Raw genomic sequence first — 19,532 nt, 5'->3', positions numbered from 1 at the left:
TGTGTTCATTTTTACCAAGTTTTTTACTTTCTTTTTTTTTTTTTAACTTTCTTTTTTTATTGAAATATAATTAACATACAATGTTTTATTAGTTTCAGATATACAATATAATGATTCAGCAATTCTATACATAACGCAGTGCTCATCAGGGTAAGTGTACTCTTAATCCCCTTCACCTATTTCACCTATCCCCCCACCCATCTTCCGTCTGATGACCTACAGTTTGTACTCTGTACTGGAGTCTGTTTATTTCATTTACCTCTTTTTTCCCGTGTTCATTTGTTTTGTTTCTTAAATTCCAAAATAAGTGAAATCCTGTGGTTTTTGTCTTTCCCTGACTTATTTTACTTAGCATTATATCTTCTAGGTCCATCCATTTTGTTACAAATATCTCATTATTCTTTATGGCTGAGTGGCATTCTATTACATATATATATGTAATAGATGTATTCATATGTGTATGAATATATATGAATATGTGTATATATATCAATGTATATATATGTATTCATCCATGGATGCACACCTGGGCTGCTTCCATGTCTTGGCTATTTAAATAGTGCTACAGTAAATATAGGGGTGCATATATCTTTTTGGATTAGTGTTTTCATTTTCTTTGGGTAAAGACCCCATAGTGGAAATGTTGGATCATAAGATAATTCTATTTTTAATTTTTTAAAAGATTTTATTTATTTATTAATGAGAGATACAAAGAGAGAGAGGATAAACAGGCTTCATGCAGGGAGCCTGATGTGGGACTCAATCCTGGGGCTCCAGGATAAGGCCCTGGCCTGAAGGCAGCGCTAAACCACTAAACCGCTGAGCCACCGGGGGCCACCCCTATTTTTAATTTTTTAAAGGAACCTCCATAGTGGCCACACAAGTTTGCATTTCCACTAAGAGTACATGATGGTTCCTTTTTCTCCATATCCTTGCCAACACATATTGTTTCTTATGGTTTTGATTTTAGCCAATTTTGACTGGTGTGAGGTGATATCTCACTGTGGTTTGATTTGCATTTCCCTGATGATTAGGGATGTTAAGCATTTTTTCACATGTCTTTTGGTCATCTGTATGTCTTCTCTGAAGAAAAATCTGTTGATATCTTCTTCCCATTTTTTTATTGTAATTTTTTTTTTGGTGTTGAGCTGTACATTTGGATATTAACCCCTTACTGGATATATCATGTAAATAAGTTCTCCCATACAGTAGGCTACCTTTTCATTTTGTTGATGGTTTCCTTTGCTGTGCCAAAGCTTTTTGTTTTGTTGTAATCCAATAGTTTATTTTTGCGTTTGCTTCCCTTGCTTCAGGAGACATATCTAGAAAAATGTTGCTATAGCCAATGTCAGAGAAATTACTTGCTTGTGCTCTCTTCTAGGATTTTTATGGTTTCAAACCTCACATTTAAGTCTTAATCCATATTGTTTATTTTTGGGTGTGGTGTAAGAAAGTGGTCCAGTTTTATTCCTTTCTATGTAGCTGTCTGATTTTCCCAGCACCATTTAATGAAGAGACTGTCTTTTCCCCATTGCATATTCTTGTCTCTTTTGTCATAGATTAACCGACCATGTAATTGTGGGTTTATTTCTGGGCTCTCTATTCTGTTCCATTGATCTGTATATCTATTTTTGTGCCAGTACCTTACTGTTTTGATTACTACAGCATTGTAATATGGCTATGAAGCCTAGAATTGTGATATCTCCAGTTTTGTTCTTATTTTTCAAGATTGCTTTGGCTCTTTGGTGTCTTATTTGGTTCCAATACAAATTTTAGGATTATTTGTTCTAGTTCTGTGAAAAATGCTGTGGATATTTTTTAGGGATTGCATTAAATCTGTAGATGATTTGGATAGTAGAGACATTTTAACATTTGTTCTCCCAATCCATGAGTATGGTACGTTTTTCCATTTGTTTTGTGTCATCTTCAATTTCTTTCATCATTGTTCTGTGGTTTTCAGAGTATGGGTCTTTCACCTGCTTGGTTAAGTTTATTTCTGGATTTTTTTTTGGCATAATTATAAGTGGGATTGTTTCTGTTAATTTCTCTTTCTGCTACTTCATTTTTACTGTACAAAAATGTAACATATTTCTGTGTCTTGATTTTGTATCCTGTGATCCTGCTGAATTCATTTATCAGTCCTATTAGTTTTTTTGGTGGAATCTTTAGGGTTTTCTATATATGGTATCTTGTCATGATTAAGTTTTACTCTTTCCTTACCAGTTTGGATGCCTTTTATTTCTTTTTCTTGCCTGATTGCTGTGGCTAGGACTTCCAGTACTATGTTGAATAAAGGTGGTACAAGTAGACATCTTTATCTTATTCCTGACTTTAGAGAAAAAGGTCTGTTTTTTACTCTTGAGGATGATGTTAGCTGTGGGTTTTTCATATATGGTTTTTATTATGTTGAAGTATATTCTCTCTAAATCTACTTTGTTGAGGGTTTTTATCATGAAAGGATGTTGAATTTTGTCAGATGCTTTTTTCTGCATCTATTAAGATGATTAATCATGTGATCTTTATCCTTTTGTTGTTGTTGTATTATCTTCATTGATTTGTGCATATTGAACCACTGTTGCAACCCAGGAATAAATCATACTTGATTGTGGTGAATGATTTTTTAAAATGTATTGTTGGATTTGACTTGCTAATATTTTGTTGAGGATTTTTACATCTATGTTTATCAGAGATGTCAGCCTGTAAATTTTTTTTTTTGTAGTATCTTTATCTGGTTTTAGTATTGAGATAATACTAGCCTCATAGAATGAATTTGGAAGCTTTCCTTACTCTTCTCTTTTTTGGAATAGTTTGAGAAGAATAGATGTTAACTTTTCTTTACATGTTTGGTAGAATTTACCTGTGAAGCTATCTGTTCCTGGACTTTTGTTTGGTGGGAGTTTTTTGATTATTGATTCAATTTCATTGCTGATAATTGGTGTGTTTAAGTTTTCCATTTCTTTGTGATTCAGTTTTGGGAGGTTATATGGGAGAAATTATTTATTTCTTTTAGGTCATCCAATTTGTTGGCATATAATTTTTCATAATCACTGGTGATCTTTTGGATTTCTGTGATGTTGGTTATTACTCCTTTTTGATTTGCGATTTTGAGTCCTCTTTCCTTTTCTTTTTCTCTCTCTCTTTTTTTAAAAATCGATTTGAGACAGAAAGAGAGAAGCACAAGTTGGGGGGAGGGACAGAGAAAGAGGGATAAGCAGACTCCCCACTGAGCAGGAAGCCCAACCAGAGCTTGATCCCAGGACTCTGAGATCATGACCGGAGTTGAAGGCAGATGCTTAAACAACTGAGCCACCCAAGTGCTGCCCCCCTCCAACTCCTTTTTTGAGAAGTCTGGCTACAGGTTTATTAATTTTATCTTTTCAAAGAGCAAGCTCCTGGTTGCTTTGATGTGTTCCATTTTTTTGTTGTTGTTTCTATTTCATTTATTTCTGCTCTAATATTTACTATTTCCTAGTTTTGCTTCTTCTCTTTCTAGCTCCTTAAGGATAGGTTCTTTGAGATTTTTCTTTTTGAGGTAGGCCTGTATTGCTATAATATTCCCTCAGAACAACTTTCTGCATCCAAAGATTTGCACCATTGTCTTTTTATGTTCATTTATCTCTGTGTATTTTTAAATTTTCTCTTTGACTTCTTGGTTGACTCCTTTTTATTTTATTTACTTATTTTTTAGTTGTTTCTTACACACTTTAATTTAAATTCCAGTTAGTTAGCATATAGTTAATATTAGTTTCTGATGTAGAATTTAGTGATTCAATGCTTATATACAACATTTGGTGCTCCTCACAAGTATCCGCCTTAATCCCCATTACCTATTTAACCCATCCCCTCCAACAACCTCCCCTTTAGTAACTATTAGTTTGTTTGCTATAGTTCAGAGTCTGTTTCTTGGTTTTCCTCTCTTTCTTCTTTCCTATGTTCATTTTTTTTGTTTCTTAACTTCCACATTATGAGTGAAATCATATGGTATTTATCTTTCTCTGACTGACTTATTTCACTTAGTATAATACTCTCTAGCTCCATCCATGTTCTTGCTAAGAGCAAGATTTCATACTTTTTTATGGCTGAGTAATATACAAATTTATATTGGATATAAATATATTTATATATTTGGAGGTCATCCAATTTGTTGGCATATATAAATCCAAATTTATATTGGATATTACTCAGCCATAAAAATATGAAAATGTGGGATATATATATATATATATATATATATATATATATATATATATAGTTATATAGTTATACACACCTCACATCTTCTTTATCCACTCATCAGTTGATACACATTTGTGCTTTTTCCATAATTTGGCTATTGTTGATAATGCTGCTATAGCATCAGGGTGCATGTATTCCTTTGAAATAGTATTTTTTATCTTTGACCTATTGATTGTTTAGTAGCATGTTATTTAACCTCCACATGTATGTATTATTTCCAGAATTTTCCTTGCAATTTATTTCTAGGTTCATACCATTGCAGTTGGAATATATGCATGATAAGATTCCAGTCTTTTAAGATTTGCTGAGATTTGTTTTTTTGCCAACATGTGAACTATTCTGGAGAATGTTCCATGTGTACTTGAAAAGAATATGTATTCTGCTGTTTTTGGATGGAATGTTCTGAATATAATTGTTAGATCCATCTGGTCCAATGTATCACACAAAGCCAATGTTTCCTTGTTGATTTTCTGTTTGGATGATCTATCCATTGATATACGTGGGGTGTTAAATTCCCCTACTATTAATGTATTACTACCAGTTTCTTTGCTTGTTAATAGCTGCTTTGTTAATTTAGGTGCTCCCATGTTACATACATAAATATTTACAATTGTTATATCTTCTTGTTGGCTTGTTCTGATGTAGTATCTTTCTTTGCTTCTTAGTATAGTCTTTGTTTTAAAGTCTATTTTGACCAATATAAGTATTGTTACTCCAGCTTTCTTTTCACTTCCACTTGTATGATAAATGTTTTTCATACTTTCACTTCTGATCTGCATATGTCTTTAGGTCTGAAACGAGGCCCTTGTAGGAAGCATGTAGATGAGTCTTGTTTTTTTTTTTTTTTTCTTTTTTTTTAATTAAGTCACCCTGTGACTTTTCATTGGGGCATATAATCCATTTACATTTAAAATAATTGTTGTTAAGTATGTATTTATTGCCATTTTCTTGTTTTATGGCTGTTTTTGTACTTTTTCTTCTCTTCCTCTCTTCTCTTGTGGTTTGATGGTTTTCGTTAGTGATATTTTTTCTTTTTCTTTTTTGCATATCTATTATAGCTTCTTGATTTATGGTTACTACTAGGTTTATAGATGATATCTTGTGCATATAGCAGTCTGTGTGAGGATGATGGTCACTTATGTTTGAATCCATTCTAAAAACACTAAATATTTACTCCACCGTTTTCTTAGGTATATGTCATTATACCTTACATGCATTTATTTTGTGAATCCAGTGATTGACTTTTATAGATATACTCGATTGTACTGCTTTTGTGTCTTAACCTCCATACTGGTTTTATAAATGATTAATCAACTACCTTTTGTGTTCATACATAGCTGTGAATTTTTTCCCTTTCCTACTTTTTTCTTTCTTTCTTTTCTTTTTTCTTTTTTCTTTTCTTTTCTTTTTTTTTTTTTTTTTTTTTTTTTTACTGCTGCTTGTGGTATTTTCTTTCTACTCAAAGAATCTCCTTTTAACATTTCGTAATGTTTAGTGGTGATGAATTCCTTTAAGTTTTGTTTGGGAATCTTTTTATCTCTAATTCTATTCTGAATGATAGACTTATTGGATAGAGTACTCTTGGTTGCAGGTCTTTTCCTTTTAGCACTTTGACTGTATCACACCACTCCCTCTGGCCTGCAAAGTTCTGCTGAAAGATCATCTGATAACCTCATGAGGTTTCCCTTATATGTAACTCTTCTCTTGCTGCTTTTAAAATTCTCTCTTTATCACTACTTTTTGCCATTTTAATTACTATGTGTTGTGATGTGGGCCTCCTTGGGTTGATTTTGTTGGGGTCTTTCTGTGTTTCCTGAATGTGGATGTCTGTTTCTTTTTCCAGTTGAGAGAAATTTTGAGCTATTATTACTTCAAATAAAATTTCCCTCCTTCTCTCTCCTTCTTCTTCTGGGATCCCTGTAATGCAAATGTTATTACACTTGATGATATTTCAGAGTTCCCTTACCTGTTCTCATTTTTTATTATTCTTTTTTCTTTTCCTGTTCAACTTGGTTGCTTTCCAATACTCTGTCTCCCAGCTCACTGATCTGATCTATTTCCTTTAGCCTACTATTTATTACCTCTAGTGCATTTTAAATTCAGCTATCAAGTTTTTCATCTCTGGTTGGTTCCTTTTTATATTTCTTATCTCTTTGTTGAAGGTCTCACTGAGATTCTCCACTCTTTTCTCAAGTCCAGTGGGTATCTTTATGACCGTGGCTTTAAATTCCCTATCAGGTGTATTGCTTATCTCTGTTTCATTTAGCTGCTTGCTATAATTTTGTCCTATTCTTCCATCTGGAACATATTTGCCATCTCCTTATTTTTTCTAACTCACTGTTTCTAAGTGTTAGGAAAGTCAGCTACATCTCCTGCTCTTGAAAGTAGCAGCTCATGAAGAAGAGGTTCTGTAGTGCCCTGCAGTGCAACATTCCTTGTTTGCTTGAACATGGCATTTCAATGGCATCTCTTGTGTGTGTTGTATACACCTTACAATTGTGGCTGAGCTGCATTTGCCTTTAGTCCAGTTACCTGCAATGGCTCTCTTTGCTTGTTTCAAACAAGGTTTGGTCCCAGTCTTGTTAGTAGGCCAGTCTGGGGCTGCCTTAGTCTTGAGTTGAGTCAGACTAGGTATTTGCCAGAGCTGTATTAGCATGAAACTGCAATGTGTTGTTTCTGTGTCATCCTCCTAAAAGAAGCTTTTGTTGGTGGGTGGCATCTGCAGTTCAGATATCTGCTCCCAGCCCACTGCTGGGTCCACAGTCAGAGAGGTGTGTATGGTTATATTTCCCTCTCCCTGGATCAGGAGTTATTTGGTGTGGTATAGGCTCCTTTAGGAGCTGCTTGCAACTACCATGTTTGTAGCATTGCTTTGGATAGACTGCCAAGGGCACATTAGAGGGGATGGGTCCACAGGAGAACACAGGGGCAGGGTTCATGGTGCCAACAAGGTGCAGGAGGGATATGCAGGTACCCAGGAAAACTCCCACTGATGCTGGGTTGGAGTGGGTGAATCTACAGAAGAGTATGGGGATAGAGCATGCTGTTAGCGAGCTAGGTGGAGAGTGTTTGAATTGTGCTGGATCTGGCAGATTTCTCCATATCTAGGCTGGAAAGTGAGATAAGGAAATATCATCTACCAGTTCTTTTGTTCTTAGAGAAATCTCCCAAAGATCTCTACCCCTTTAGCACATACTCTGAGATTAGTAAACAAATCTCCCTCCTGTATACTCTAGGCATTTTTCAAACTGCTGCTTCTATGCTGTATCTCAAAAGGACTGTTTGTTGTGCTGTCTCTTTAAGAGCAAAGACTCAGTTTCTTATTTTCAAAGCAATAGGTGTTAACCCCACTGATTGTAAGAACTCACAAAGTTAGGCCTTTAAAAAAAAAGCCAAATGTTATGGAGATTCATCTTCCTAGCATAGATCTTCATGCCTGAGTTACCTGGTGTGGGGTCTCTTCCTCTCCCCTGTACATACCAATGGTGTCCCATTCTCTCATGGACAGTCCCATGAGTCAATTTTGGCTTCTGACTGTGTTTCCACCCTTCCTACCCTCTTTGATGTGGCCTCCTATACATCTAGCTGTAGACAGCCTGCTTTACCAGTCTTTGGGTCATTTTCTGAGTTTTTATACAGATGTGCGTGTTTTCTAGGTGTAGCCATGGGACAAAGTGAACCTAGGATCTTCCTCCTCTGCCATCTTCCCTGAAAATTTAAGAATAGTTTTTATACTTTTAAAAATATGGGAGAAAATCAAAAGAAGAATAAATTACATGAAATTTGAATTTCAGTGTCATAAAGTTTTATTGGAACATAGCCATACTAATTCATTTAAATGCTTTCTATGGCTGCTTTCATCCTACAATGGCAGAGATATAACAGAGATGAGTGGCCTGCAAAGTATAAAACATTTACTATCTAGCCCTTTATAGAAAATGTTAGATGACACATCATGATGATCACGTTTATTCTTTTAACCCAACAAAGTATAGTTAGGATGCTTTCAGCCACAAGTAACAGAAATTATGAACCAAACTTGTTAAAGGAATATGAACATTTATTATCACATGTATGCAGCCTCCAGGGATAGCATAATCATTATTCATGTCTGATTCTCTTGGCTTTGCACCCTATGTTGTTTGTCTTGGTTCATAAATGTCCTCCCTACCCAGACAGATTCTTTTGATTTTGATTTTTTAGTCCCTAGAATAAAATTTCTCTGACAATACAAGTAGAATTATTTGCAGATCTGTGTTTCTAGGTATTTTGTATATTCATGCTTTAGCATAGGTAGTTTAAGAACATGTTAATCTGATTTCCAATTACATGATCATGTGGGTGGACACTATTAGTGCCATATACAATGGTCATGTCCCAGGCATCAAGAATACACACTGAAATCTTTGAAAATGTCCATATGGTAAGATATTGAATGTAATCATGGAAGTTTCCAAACCTTACTGTGTCTTCCTGATGTTTTCTGTCTTAAAGATCACTTTAGTGGCTAGGCTTCTTAGGAACAGTTGTTGATAAGTTTTTGAGGCACCAATGGCCCTGTGAATGAAAATGCCAATGAGGAAGGGCCTGAAGTGCTGGCCAGGTATGATGACAATGGCCACTTTTTTATCACTTGATATCCAGTTTCCTGAGGGATATAACCCTCATCTATCACAGAATAGAGCTGAAGACTGACAAAAGAGTAACTGTTTTTCCCCCCACCAAACCTAAATGTGTCTGTTTGCATTCAGAAGCAAATGTTTCTTAAAAATTTCAGTTGCATGGGGTGCCTGAGTGGCTCAGTTGGCTAAACATCTGCCTTTGGCTCAGGTCATGATCTCAGGATCAGGCTCTGAGCTCAGTGGGGAGTTTGCTTTTCCTTCTGCCTCTGTCCTCCAACCTCACTCATGCTCTCTCTTTCTCAAATAAAATCTCAAAAAATTCCAGTTCTATGAAGATCAAAAACGTTTAGTGCTAATACACAAATCAGTTTTTTTTTTAACTCAGAGGCAATGATTAATATTTTTAAAAAGAATATTCTATCATTTAAAATACTCACCCATCTAGGGATGCCTGGGTGACTCAGTGGTTGAGCATCTGCCTTCGGCTCAGGTCGTGATCCCAGGGTCCTGGGATTAAATCCCATATCAGGCTCCTCGCAGGGAGCCTGCTTCTCCCCCTGACCTATGTCTCTGTCTCTCTGTGTCTCTCATGAATAAATAAAGAAGTTAAAAGAAATACTCATCCATCTAGATTATTTTTGACTAGAACATCCTATACTTTAGGGTAGATTGTTCATATGTGTGAAATATCAATCAAAATGTAAAGTTTTTATTGGAATTTATAAAGAGAAACAACGGTTCTTGTAAAAGTGGGAATAAGACATATTTTATGGGAATAAGACATATTTTAAATTAAAAGCCTCAAATCTAGAAATCTAAATGAAGTTGAAAATAAAATAACCAAAATGAGAGAATAGAGATCTCATTAAAAGTAATGTCAACCTCAATTTCTAAAACAATTTAAAATAATTACATACTTTTTACAAGTTTGGGCAAGTATTTGATCCACTGGTGCGGTGTAGAGTCTCCCAGGAGGTAAGTCAATTTTCCTTTCAAATAGCCATTCATCTCATTGTATTTAACTGAATTTGCTTACAAAATGTTGTAATCCACCTTCCTTCTGATGTATAACCATTAGAGACAGGAGCCTTCATTCTGACTTGGCATTTCTATTTTTTTCATTCTAGTAACAGACACTTCTGGTAAGTGATTTTATTGGCATAAGTTAAATATCTAACCTTCTTTCTCTGCCCTTCCCTTTGTTGATCTCTTTCTCTCTTCCTCAAACTCCTATTTCCTTTTTTTTTATTTTTCTTTAAATTTTTATTTATTTATGATAGTCACACAGAGAGAGAGAGAGAGAGGCAGAGACACAGGCAGACGGAGAAGCAGGCTCCATGCACCGGGAGCCCGATGTGGGATTTGATCCCAGGTCTCCAGGATCACGCCCTGGGCCAAAGGCAGGCGCCAAACCGCTGCACCACCCAGGGATCCCAAACTCCTATTTCCTAATTCCTTCGTCTCCTCTTGGTATTCTTTGGTCACCAGCTTTGTTTAACCACTTCTCATTTGTTTAAGAGATTTTGAGTCATCTTGATTCCTTGTAAATTTTCTCCCAAATCTGGTTATTAGTTAAGTTTTAAGTTTTTGTCAACATTGCTGATTCTGTGATGACTCAGGCCTTTATCTCTAACCTGAATATTAGTGGTCTAAAAGTTGGTGTCTTTGTACCAAATTACTTACCTTTGTTTTATTAATGAAACATTAGTCTTATTTTTTTCTATGAAATGTTTTTCCACAAGGATATTGTTGTTAAAAAACTAGCTTAAAAATATGCCCACATTTTTAAAAGTTCAAACAGTATAAAATACCTAGTTTGAATTGGTATTTTATTTAATTTATTTTTTAAATAATGATTTCATATTTATTTATTCGAGAGAGGCAGAGACATAGGCAGAGGGAGAAACAGAATCCCCACAGGGAGCCCAATGTGGGACTCGATCCCAGACCCTGAGATCACACTCTGAGCCAGAGACAGGCACTCAACTGCTGAGCCACCCAGACATCCCTTGAATTGATGTTTTAAAAGTACAATTTCATAAAAAGTAACATATGGCAGACAACACTAATGTTCTGAGATTTTCCTGCAAGATGCATTAGAATTACAGGCTCTATTGGCACATGTTTGCCTTCCAAGGCATTGCAAGTAGCCATGCACCAAAATTTTTGCTGTGGCGTACTGAAAATCATCAGATTTCCTACCTGTCATGTTTCCTTTTCACTCACTATCCACCTACCCCCCCAAAATCCCCATTGAGTTAATGCCTTGTATTTTAGGTTTATTACATAGCATTTCTGTACTAATATCATATTCTGTAGTAGATAGGAAGCAAATAATAATCACTTAAATATAAATTTATTTATCTCTCACATAATAGTCCTAAAGTGAGCAGGCCAGGACCAATATGATGTTCCATGGTTTCAAGGGCTCCAGTTCCTTCTGCCTTGTTCTGCAACTCTTTTTTTGGAGAAGGTATGATAATCTTAACTTTATTATTTTCTTATAACTTTTTTGAGGTATAATTGACATACAAATAACTATATATATATTTAATGTATGGCATTGGGTGAATTTGAGCATATATGGATATACTTCATACTATCATCACAATCAAGTTGCTATTTTTAATATATGACATCAATCTCATGGTCTAACATGACTTTTTCATCTCTTAGCATTATATCTCAAGTTTAGCCAAGAGGAAGGGGAGGGCAAGTTGTTTTACTTTTAAGGCATGACATAGACATTTCCCATATCACTTCTGCTCATAATCCTGGCCAAAATCTAGTTATGGCCACCACTAGCTGCAACTGCAGCCTTTAGTTGAGTGACAGTGGGCCCAGCTAAAATAATGGTATTTTATTACCAAAGAGGGAAGGGATAATGGATAGTAGGAGACCACATCCAATCTCTGCTTTACTCCCCATGCTTAGCCCTCCAGAGACCTTGCAGTCTCTGTTATCTAGATCTACTGAATAGTCATATGCATGCGTGTAATCTATGGACAAAGTGGAAAAAAAGTGATGGTAGAAAAATTGGAAAATTCTGAAATAAGAATTCTTTCAGGTAATCCTGGAATAGCTAAGCCCTAGTGATTTGCTAAAGAGAGTTTCTGTAATTCTATAATTATATGAAAATTTCAGTGTGACATGGTTGAGTTTCTGTGAGGTTTGATAGCATTGCACCCTGGATGACTGAATACTGTAACCCTAGAAGATCCGTACAGCCATCCTAATAATGTACTGGCATGCTTTGGTGAGAAGAGAGCCTTTAAGCTTATTATTGAAAACCATATCTTGTACAATATTTATGTGTCAGGGTATTCATTTTGCCAAGGGTCAAGCTAAGTGCTCTGAAAGACTATATCAAATATATAACACATTTTATTATGATTTATCTTAATGTTTACTTAATAGAGTGGGCTTAATAGTATGTTGATAATAGTATTAAGATTCCATTATATTTATCAATTAGTATAAAGATTACAGTAGGGAGACTAAATGTCCCCCCAAAGATATCTGCATTCTTATCCTTGGGACCTGTGAATATGTTAACTTCCCTGGCAAAAGAGACTTTCCAGATATGATTAAAGGTATAGGTTTTGAGATGGGAGATTATCCTGGATGATCTGGGTGGCACTAATCTAAATCTCATTCATCCTTAAAAGTGGGAGAAGGAGGCAGAGGAGTGGGTCAGAAAGATGTGATATGGGAACTTGGCCTATTGTTGTATCTTTGGAAAATGGAAGAAGAGGGCTGTGAAGAATAAGGGCACCTCTAGAAGTAGAAAAGACAAGGAAGCAGATTCTGCTCTAGAGCCTCCAGAAAGGAATGCTGCCCTGTTATACCTTTATTTTAGCTCAATGAGACAAATGTTGGACTACTGAACTACAGAACTGCATTTGATATTTTTAAAATTGTTTTAAGCTACTTTGACACCTTTTCAACATCAAGTCATCCCATCCAACATTTATATAAATAGAAGAAAAAAGCCCTTTATTTTATATCCCTTAGTAGCATTAAATATTTCTTTATATAAATCATGCACATTTTGTTAAATTCGTGAAATACATTTCAAAGCAGAAAGTGGATCATATCACTCTCTTCCTTAGTTGATTTTTGTAGCTTTCAAAAGCTGACTGAATAAACCCTAAAATTCTCAGCATGGTACTTGAGAATCCATAATTTAGTTTCTTCCTTTCTTTCTAGCCTCTTCCTTTGCTCTGGTGCACTAAATACTTTCACTCCATTGGCCTGTTGAACAAAGTTCATGGTGATTTTGCTTATGAGTAGAGTTATCAGATAAAAAAATACAGGATACCAAATTAAATTTGAATTATTTCTAATAAGGAATAATTTTTAGTGTATTTTCCATGCAATATTTACTCTTTATCTCATGCATATGATATCCATAAACAATTAGAAATTACTCAAATCTAATTTAAAACCCTAGATTATTATTTGCTAAACCTGGCAATCCTACTCATGGGCTTTATGAGTTTTCTCTTTCTCCTCATTTTCTGTCTACAGTTATCCTTCAGGGCTAAGTCAAATATCAGCTTTAACATAAGCCCTCTGCCTTTTTACTTTCTTCATAGAATTGGTAGGTTGAATGTCTTTCAGATTGCAACCTTGCTGAACATTTATTTTTCTCCATTTGCCCATAATGCCTCATATCTATTAGAACCTTAATAAACATTTGCAGAATACATGAATAAATATTAGGCAATAAATTATTAGTTGAAGTAAATCTCAAAATGGATGTTATTGGTAAACTCAGGCTTTAGAGAAAGTTATTTTAAAGCCAAGTATAAACATTATTCTTTTATAAGTAACATGGCTTTGCATTTGCCACTAAAAGACATTTAATAAAATGGAAACTCCATATAAAATTGCTTAGTGCATAAACTAAAGGTTAGGAAGTTATGCCAACAGAGAATTAGGATAACCAAACCAAAATGTTCCTACTCAAAAGCTGTGGGTAACCATCAAAGACATTTGCACAGTGCCCCAGACAGATCACCGACTCCAGGAGAAGCACTACCATGTTTAAATATGAATGTAGAATACTAATACTTTCCCCTTTTGGATAAACAGCTATAAAAATCTGTTATAAAAAGAGTTTGAAATATTTCCTTGAGCTGATTTCTCTCTTTAAAATCCAAGGTGATTGACGTCACAGACACCTGCTAGGAATTGTGCTCCAGGAAATCCATGATTACTAGGATTGATACTGATAAACTTCCCCTGGCATAAGAATGTCTTTTGGAAGACCCATACTAAGAACTACCCACAATAGGACAAGAAAACTTACTACCTCACTGGGAGATGTCAATGAATTTAGGAGGTTTCACCATTTTTAACTCCCATGGATTGGACCTTCAAAACATAAGATAACAAATTAGCCTGCTGTCTGTCCATACATGCAGGTAACAAGTCTTTTGCTTGTGAATAAAAAATAATTTAAAAATTTCTACAACTGAAAATTATTGTTGTGAATTTTATATGCATTGGGCATTGTATATGGATTAGCATTTTGGAAAACTGTCTACCTTTCTGAGAGCAAGTCCAGGGCAACTCTTCTCATCTGCCACATGCAATCAGTATGTCCTGGAATTTTTAATTCAAAATATTTATCTAATATGCAAGTTGTCTTCTTTTGTTGTTTACACATCATTTATTCAAGTTCATGTAATATTTTTCTTGGATTTGTGTGAGTCTCTAACCAAGCTGTCTGTTTTACCCCACCTATATTGGGATACAGCTGCCAGAACACCCTTTTTGGTTGCAAATGCAACTGTATTCATTATTATTTAAAATCCATTTCACTGAGATCCCTGGGTGGCTCAGTGGTTTGGTGCCTGTGTTTGGCCCAGGGTGTGATCCTAGAATCCCAGGATTGAGTCCCACATCAGGCATCCTGCATGGAGCCTGCTTCTCCCTCTGCCTGTAACTCTGCCTCTCTCTCTCTCTCCCTGTCTCTCATGAATAAATAAATAAAATCTTAAAAAAATAAATAAAATCCATTTCACTTACCTAAGGACTTCAGGCTCCTTAGCATGGCATGCAGACCTTTTTTCACAGTTTCTGCTTCTTCATCTACATTTCTTGCTATGCTTACCACTTTCCATTTTTCCTAGAAACTTGCCTTCTGATGATTGTAGACTCTATCAAGGAAGGTAGTGTACTTGCCTGATCCACTGCTATCTCCCTAATATCTGGCAGAAAGTCATGTTTAGTTTGGTGCATTGCATTTCTTTCCTCTAGCTGATGAAACACTGACTATCTGACTCTTCCTGCTTCAAAGGTCTTATCTTCTCCTTGACTCACTCTTTGTTTCAAACCTGTGTATATGTAAGTGGTAGCAAGGAGAAAGAGAATACAGGAGGAATGGGGATCCAGGTGCTAGGTACAATAAATACAAGTGGTACTTAATTTTCTTCTGTGGATGCCTCTTCAGGTTCAATTCAGGAAAAGGAAGAGATCACATTGTCACCTTTACTGTGACTTTCTATATAAGAATGGTTAGTGGATAGGAAAAGAATTAATGGGTTGCATCATCAGAGATCAGAGGGAAAGAACAGAAACCCAGCTGAACTTATTTCAGAAGGGAGTCAGGGACTACAGATCAACACTTGGATGACTACATGAAATCTGGAATGCATGTTATTTTTCCATGTTTGCTGTCCATACTTTACTTTCTCAGCATATTTTTTTGAAAGCTTAAGGGAAGAATCTAGCATTCCACTCTGAAATCAAGTGTAGGGAAAGTAAATCCTCAGGATCAAAATGGATAGTAGCAGAATGGAAAGGAAAGAGGAAATAGACTGAGCTCCTGAAACTCTTTACAGAAAGTTAGCAAAGGAGCAAAAGAATTTGGAACTGATAGATTGTCTCAGGGCTTGGCCCACATGTTCTGGATTTGTGGTGGTACATAGTTACCATTTGCAAAATGGCTCATGAAGAGACTCTGATAGTTCATTCTAAACAATGAAGTTTTCCAGCTTAATGGAGAACTGATAGACCAAGGAGTGAGCATCTGTTTATGAGCAAGAGAAGAAGGATATGGAATTGATGCAGCCATGATTGATACGAGAAACATGCTTATACCCCAGTTTGTGAAGGCCTATTAGCCAAGGGCTTTTAAGAATCACTACACGACAACTTGGTGAGTATGGACTCCTTCAACCTGAGCAGCACATGCTGAGGAGTATCTGATCTTGAGATCAACTGGACATGACCAGTAGGAGTTGGCATTTTGGAAAGATTACTCAGGATGCAGTGTGGACAGTGGATTAGAGAGGGAGGATTGGTGGAAGGAAAGGTGCGACGAGTAATCTAGATGAACTGATGATGATCTCAACTCAACAGCATAGGTATGGAGACAAATGGATGAATGCAAAAGGTATTTGAGAGGTGGAATCTACATAAGAGGATATGGGGAATGAAGGCGTATAGATGTTTTTTATTTTATCAAAGAATCCTTTTTTGGTGTAACATTTTCAACACCTATCAAAATACTTTTACACTGAATATATTTTGTAAAACCTAGGTCTACAGTAAAAGACATGCAATTTGAGAATACTGGTCATCATGGGAAAGTATAGTACATATAATACAGAGTTCCACCTCAGGCAACCCTCTTTCATTGAATATTTTGGTGAGAATGCCAGTCTTGGCAGTGGGAGTCATAAAAAAGGGATCTCACGAGCTCACCACATGTCTGCCCAGACCTTGAGTAGAAGAGGCATCTGAAAGGGTCATGTTCAATGTTAATTGAGATGGGTAATGTAGCTCTGCCCATGGGGACTTCTCAGGGTGTTTAAAAGTATATTTACGTGTGAAAAAAGGCTTTATTCCTTGACAATAAGATAAGAATTTATCAATTCTGGGTAGTCATGTGAATCAGGGCCTCTCAAGGGTGTATGCTGAAGACTTACACAGCTCAGCACTTGAGTTTGGGGTCAGGCCACATTCAGCAAACATCGGTGGTGCCACTAACAAATTCACCTTTGGAAATAACCATCATGGCCTTGATTCCTTGCCCTCCAGAGAGCAGATACTCCTTCACTGGGGTGAGTCATCAGGAGGATAGAGACCTGGCCCTCCCAGAACAGAGTGAAGCTGACCAGGTGGGTGCCATTGTTGAAGTCTATCACCTTTCCTGAAGTGCCTGTTTTTAGACATGGGGAGGACATCCCAGCCCTCAGGAAATACCACCTCATTGCCTTCCTGTGTCTCAAGTGTTCCCTCTCCTCCAGTAGGATGTCTAGGTCATCTCCCCCTGCAGTAGGTTGTCTCGAGGCTGGAGGATGGTGGCTGTGCTGTGTGTGGCATTGGTGGTGGTGTTCAGGTGAAAGATCAGGGTGGGATTAGCTGGTTTAGTTTCTCCATGATTCCCTATATTCTTTGCTCAGTCTCTATTGGTGGCTTTAAGAGACTCAGTGATATTTTAGGGTATGAGGACTTCATGGAGATATTCCAGTGATGGAAGAAGATAGGTAAGTTTAGACTAGACCAAAACTGAAATTACAAGGTATATGACATAATGAAATGAATCAAGTCATTTTACTTACTATGAATTTGAATGTTTATTTACCTATTGTCATATTATTTATACTCTGACAATTTTGAATGACATGTAAACATATTTTTAAAGTAAAAATTATTTTTAATTGTAATTGACATACAATATTATATTACTGTCAGGAATATGGCATAGTGATTTTCCCATTCTACACGTTATGAAATGTTCACCATGATCAGTGTAATCATGTGTCAACATATGAAGTTATTACAATACTATTGACCATATTCCCTATGCTCTACTTTTCATTCCCATGACTTATAACTGGAAGATTGTACTTCTTAATCTCCTTTATCTATTTCACTTATCCCTACTCTGCTATCTCCGTGATATCTGGCAGAAAATAGTTTATTCATTTGTTTATTTTTTAGATTCAACATATAAGTGAAATCATATTGTATTTATCTTTCTTTGTTTGGCTTAATTCATTTAACATAGTACCCTCTAGTCCATTAATGTTGATGCAAATGGCAAGATTTCATTCTTTTTCATGACTAAGTAATATTCTTATATGTATGTATATCATATGTCCTTTACCCATGCATCAGTCAGTAGACATTTAGGTTGCTCCATATCTTGGCTCATGTAAATAATGCTCCAATAAACATAAGGAGTGCATATATCTTTTGTAATTAGGGTTTTCATTTTCTACAGGTAAATACTCAGAAGTAGAATTGCTGACTGTTATTTCTAACTCTCAAGGAGTCTCCCTACTGTTTGGCATAGTGGATGTACCCAACTTACAGTCTCACCAACAGTGCACAAGAGTCCCTTTTTCTTCACATCTTTGCCAACACTTGTTATTTCTTGTCTTTTTGATACTAGCCATTTTGATACTAGCCATAGGTGTGAGGTGAATCTCCTTGTGGTTTTGATGCCTTTCCCTGATGTTTAGTGATTTTGAGCATCTTTTCCTGTGTCCATTGGCCATCCGTATGTCCTCTTTGAAAAGTGTCATTCAGGTTCTCTGCCCATTCTTTTAATTTTTTTAAACATTTTATTTGATAAAGAGAGTGCATGTGAACATGCACTTTCACGAGTGGAGGGAGGGGGCAGAGAGAGGGGGAGAAACAGACTGCCTGCTAAGCAGGGAGAGCCTGACATGGAGCTCAATCCCAGGACCTTGGGATCATGACCTGAGCTGAAGGCAGACACTTAACCAACTGAGCCACCCAGGTGCCCCCTCTGCTCATTTTTGAATTAGATTATTATTTTTGGTATTGTGTGAGTTATTTATTTTGAATATTAACACTTTATAGGATATATCACTTGTAAATATCTTCTCCCATTGAATTCGTTCCTTTTCATTTTGTTGATAATTTCTATCACTGGGGAAAATCTTTCTGGTTTGGCATAGTCCCAGTAGTTTATTTTCCCTGTGTTTCCCTTACATGAGGAGACATATTCATAAAATGTTGCTAAGGCTGATGTCTAGGTTATTTATTTTGTTTAAGTTGTTTTGTAGTTTCAAATCTTACAGTTAGGTCTTTAATCCATTTTGAGTTTATTTTTGTGTATGGTGTAAGAAGGTGGTCCAGTTTTCCCAACACCATTTATTGAAAAGACTAAGCTTCCTCCATTGTATATTCTTGCCTCCTTTCTCATAGATTAGTTGACCATAAAAGTGTAGATTTTGGGGGCCTATATCCTGTCCCCTTGATATGTGTTTATATTTGTGCCGCTACTGTACTATTTTGACTACTCTAGCTTTGTAGTACATCTTATAATATGGAATTCTGGTACTTTGTTGTTTCTCAAAACTGCCTTTGCAATTTGGGGACTTTTGTGGTTCCATGCAAATTTTAGGATTGTATGTTCTAGCTCTGTGAAAAAAACTATGGGTATTTTGATCAGGATTGCATGGAACCTATAGATTGCTTTGGGTAGAATGCACAATTTAACAATATTCACTTTTCCTAGGTATTTTATTCTTTTTAAATGCAATTATAACTGGGATTATATTCTTAAATTTTCTGCTAGTTTGTTATCAGTGTATAGATATGCAGATTTCTATATATTAATTTTGTATCCTCAATTTTGATGAATTCACTTATTTTAATAGTCTGTTGAAGTCTTTAGGGTTTCTA

At 36.0% G+C, this 19,532-nt stretch overlaps 1 pseudogene; it reads right to left on the bottom strand.

The window, feature by feature from the left end:
* Nucleotides 1-8,520: 8,520 nt before the first annotated feature.
* LOC121500893 lies at nt 8,521-17,289 on the bottom strand (annotated as a pseudogene).
* Between the last annotated feature and the right edge of the window lie 2,243 nt (nt 17,290-19,532).

This window comes from Vulpes lagopus, chromosome 10, assembly GCF_018345385.1.
Source record: "Vulpes lagopus strain Blue_001 chromosome 10, ASM1834538v1, whole genome shotgun sequence".
In the NCBI taxonomy this organism is placed as follows: domain Eukaryota; kingdom Metazoa; phylum Chordata; class Mammalia; order Carnivora; family Canidae; genus Vulpes; species Vulpes lagopus.
This window is presented reverse-complemented; position numbering and strand designations above follow the sequence as displayed.